This window comes from Myotis davidii, unplaced genomic scaffold (assembly GCF_000327345.1).
Source record: "Myotis davidii unplaced genomic scaffold, ASM32734v1 scaffold569, whole genome shotgun sequence".
NCBI lineage: Eukaryota > Metazoa > Chordata > Mammalia > Chiroptera > Vespertilionidae > Myotis > Myotis davidii.
In genome coordinates this window covers 203,389-208,290 of record NW_006299876.1, presented here as the reverse complement: position 1 = coordinate 208,290, position 4,902 = coordinate 203,389, and the positions used below count along the sequence as shown (strand labels likewise).

General features: G+C 42.2%; 1 protein-coding gene across 2 annotated transcripts in view; it reads right to left on the bottom strand.

Annotated features, from left to right (window-relative positions):
* Positions 1 to 4,902, bottom strand: part of XIAP (X-linked inhibitor of apoptosis) — a 47,365-nt gene that overhangs the window by 38,932 nt on the left and 3,531 nt on the right. The gene's annotated exons all lie outside the window — the stretch shown is intronic.

Below are 4,902 nucleotides of genomic sequence, written 5' to 3'. Positions count from 1 at the left end.
TTAAAAAAAAACTATGAACAAATTCCTATGCACACGGCACATATCTTATTTTGAAGAAAAAAAACCAAACGGAACAAATATAATATTTGTATTTGCATGTGGCCCGCAGGCCGTAGTTTGAGGACCCCTGTTCTTAACACTTATCTACAAATTTTCATTTCCCTCTATCCATCATTTTAACTACATGTAAATATAGTCTCTAATCTACTAAAACATGCTGAATTGAAACTAAAAATCTCTGATCCTATTTAACACAAGGTCAAAATTTAAACACGAACTTGTGATTCCACAGCCCACCTTCTTTTTCACCATATTTTAGTTATCCTATATCAGTAGTTCTCAACCTTCCTACTGCCGCAACCACCTCTGCAGCAGTGCTAAGGATGTCCGTTAGGCCATTAGACAGACATCCCCTGAGGGGTCCCAGACTGCAAGAGGGCACAGGCCGGGCTGAGGGCCCTTCCCCACCCCTGCAAGTGCACAAATTTTCATGCGCCAGGCCTCTAGTTATCTGGTAATAGCTAAAATATGAAATGCACTTTACAATTTATAATTTTTTTTGTATATGGTCTCTAACTTAACCTATACAACATATCATAACTCCCATTTGAAATATAGGTAAATTGGTTGTTTGTTACTCATCAAAGATCACACAACCAGTAAATAACAGTCAATAATCAAACCCAGTGATTATGACCAACATAGGTCTAAGGAAATTACTATGAGAATTATTGGCAGAAAGGGTAGTTCAGGGAGGTAACAGAAAATATTAGGCTCCTTGACCATTCAAGGGTTGAAAAATTAGCTGGAACCACAGAAAGGTAAATCACACAGCAATATATGCTGAGAGACCTGTGTATTGAGGTCAACAAATTTATTACAGGAATACTAAGTATAAAAGTTCAAACAATGTATTTATAGTGCAAGCCAGCGTGGCTCAGCTGTTGAGTGTCATACTGTGCATCACAAGGTTGCCTGTTAAGATCCCTGTCAGGGCACATGCCCAGGTTGCAGTCTCCATCCCCAGTAGGGGGTGTGCAGGAAGCAGCAGATCAATGTTCTGCTCTCACATGGATGTTTCTCTCTAAAAATCAATAAAAAAATATTTTTTTAAAAGTTCAAACAACATATAAATATTTAGATATACCAGGGAATGCAAAGTGGCACCAGCTATGCCCTGTTTAGGAAATCAGCCTTCACTCAGTTTACCCTCTGTCTGACCATCTGAGTTCAAGCTATTCCCAGTCTATTCAAGTGTGAAGAGGGGACTCAGAGCATGCCATTCCAAAATATGCCTTTTTAAAAGTATTAATTATTTTAAACTGGTTATTTTAAGAAACAAAAGATGACCCGGTCATGGTGGCTCAGTGGTTGATGTCGACCTATATGAACCAGAAGGTCATGGTTTGATTCCTGATCAGGGCACATGCCCGGGTTGTAGGCTCTATCCCCGATTAATCAGGGGACAGCCGATCAATGATTCTCTCTCATCAATGATGTTTCCATCTCTCTCTCCCTCTCTGAAACCTACATATTAAAAAAAAGAAACAAAAGACTTAGAACCTTTGACCACCACCCCCCTTATTGGCCTGAAGGAATTCAGATAGAAAATAGAAAAACCTGCTTAAAGAAAAGGAGCTATTACTTTAACATAATATAGTCTAATTGTGACAGAGAGGAACTTGCAAAGTCTGGGGACTTCCCATTGTTTCTGGGTGGCATGGCAAGAATTTATTATGTTTGTTCTTTCCCATTTACCTGTGCATTGCCTCCTTTCCCTTTGAAGTCTCAGGCCCCCGCCTCCCTCTCCTTAGTCCAGAATGGCATATAAGTCTCAACTGCCCAATTTGTCCTGTGGTCCCATATTCTTACAGAGCCCCCATATATACACAGATAATAAATTGGGTTATTTTCTCTTGTTAATCTGTCTCATGTCAATTTGATTATTAAACTAGCCAGAACTCAGACGGGTAAAGGAAAATTATTTTTCCTCCTCCATACAGGTACACCACACTTTTTACCATGACCCATATCCTTGAAAACACATTATAAAAGCAGATCATGCTAAGTGATTCACATGTATTCTTAACAAAGATTGGGTACCAATCACACCAACATCAAATTCCAGGCGTAGTTGGTTTGGCTTAGTAGTTCGGGTGTCCTCAAACTACGGCCCGCAGGACACATGCAAATACAAATATTGTATTTGTTCCCGTTTTGTTTTTTTACTTCAAAATAAGATATGTGCAGTGTGCATAGGAATTTGTTCATAGTTTTTTTTTTTAAACTATAGTCCGGCCCTCCAACGGTCTGAGGGACAGTGAACTGGCCCCGTTTGAAAAGTTTGAGGACCCCTGCAGTAGATAAAGCGTCGGCCTGTAGACTGAAGGGCCACAGGTTTGATCCCTGGCCCCAGTTGGGGCATGTGCAGGAGGCAACCAATGATGTGTCTCTCTCACATCAATGTTTCTCTCTGTCTCTTCCTCTCCCTTCCACTCTCTCTAAAAATCAATGCAAAGAATATCCTCAGGTGAGGATTAACAACAACCAAAAAAATCCAAAATGTATCAAACAGCAGTGTTACAACTATATCAGAACTAAAAATAATAAAAGTCCATGACAAGTCCTACAAAATGGACATAAATATGCTTTTATCACACAAAGGACAACCTACTATTAAGTTATACACAGAGAAGATAAAACATGTTTGAGAGTGAAACATAGATTGGCTGCCTCCTGCAGGCCCTCTGCCTGGGATCCAGCCTCCTGACTGGGAATCAACCGGCAACTTCTTGGTGCACAGGACACTCAACCAAATGAGCCACACCAGCCAGGACTGGCCTCAAATTCTTATGGTAGATACAATAACTAGTCAACAACAGTAATAGAAAGGCCTTGCTTCTAGATCAGTGGTTCTGGGAGAGAGAGAGAAAGAGAGAGAGAAACATCAATCAGTTGCCATTGCATGCCCCTAATGGGGATCAGGCCGCCAACCTGGGCATGTGCCCTGACCAGGAACCAAACTGGGGACTCTTCAGGGCATGGGACAATGTTCTACCAGCTGAGCCACATTGGCCAGGGCATAAAACATGTAACTGTTAAGTTTGACCTGCAATTCTTTTTTTAAAAAATTTTTAATTGATTTTTTTTAAGAGAAAGTAGCAAAATTACAGTTATGAAGTAGCAATGAAAATAACTTTATGGTTGGGGGTCACCACAACATGAGGAACTGTATTAAAGGGTCACGGCATTAGGAAGGTTGAGAACCACTGTTCTAGATTATCTGGAGGGCCTTGGAAGTTTACATTTTTTCCTTTTTCATTTAATACATTTCTTTGTAGCAAGTAGGACCATTCAGTCAACAATTTTTTACCAGGTACCTACTTTTCTACATAGGCTACTGCCAATACAGCTCAAGGTGTGTTAGTTTGGTTATCTCAGCCTAAAAACGATTTTCCTAAAGTGCTATGTCAACATTTCTCACCTTAGCTTCTCAATTTACTCAAAACTATCAAACTGGTTAATTTTGATCAACGCAATACCATCAAGAAATATGTTTAAGAGAACTGGCCAGTGTGGCTCAGTTGGGTGGAGTGTTCTCCTGTGCACCAAAGGGTTACTGGTTTGATTCCCAGTCAGGGCACATACCTAGGTTGCAGGTTTGATCCCCAGTGGGGGCACATACAGGTAGCAACTGATCGATGTCCCTCTCTCTCCCTTCCGCTCACTCTAAAACCAATAAAACATATCCTCGGGTGAGGATTAAAAAAAAAGAAAGAAAAAAATATGTTTAAGAGATCTTCATCTTTTGAAATACAGCATACAATGAAATAAAATACTGACTGAAATCAGAGGAATCTGGATTCAAATCCTACTTCGGCAACTTAATAACTATTTGGATCTTGGGTAAGTTACTGAACTCTTCTGAGCTTCTACAAATTTTCTCTCCTCTGTGCTAGGATAATCCCAGAATATCAAACTAAGAAGCCCATTTTCTCCCTCTTCAAGCTATTATATATACATCCTACAAAATTAAACTAAATAGGCCAGCCTTTAACATAGTAATGATACGTGTTGGAGGTGATACATGTACACTTCCAACAAATTTTTTAAAATATATTTCTTTATTGATTTCCGAGAGGAAGGGAGAGGGAGAGATAGAAATATCAATGATGAGAATCATTGACGCCCACTGCAGCCAGTGAACCAGCCAATCGTGGGTGGGGCCAGTGGCCAACCTCCTGCGGACCCTCCCCCCCGGCTGGCCTCTCTCCCAGTCAGCACCCCCACACTAATTAGGGGCGAGGCTGGCCAGCCAACCAACCACCCACGGCCCCTCCCCCTGGCCGCTGGCCCCCAATCGCCCCCCCATTCCGGGGAGAGGCCCTCTGGCCAATCGCCCATGGCCCCTCTCCCTGGGCTGGCCTGGCCCTGATTGGGCCCCAATAAGGGGCAGCCCAGCCAACCAGCCTCCGGCTGTCTCCTCCTCCCGACAGGCCCAGCCTCAATCCATACTGCCAGTTGGGAGGCCAATCGGATATCCATTGTTTATGTGAACTTTCTTCCTTTGCTTGTATTCAAGTTGCTTGTAATCTATATATATACACGCCTAAGTGACCAAATGACTGAAAAACCGAATGACTGGTCGGTGGAAGAGGCTGATCAGGGGCAGGGCCAGCCAGGAGCAAGGGGTTATAAGAGGTTGGCTGCTGGCCACACCCCCTGATCCAGCTGATTTGCTGGCTGCAGTGGGCATCATAGCGACTGGTCATTCTGGTCGTTATGGCGTTCTGGTCGCTGGCTTTTTATATATATAGATTACCAGATTAGATCAGAGATTAGTTTAAGAATTGACTGCTCATGATAATCTTCCAGCCTCAAAATAACAAAGGCATCTATGTT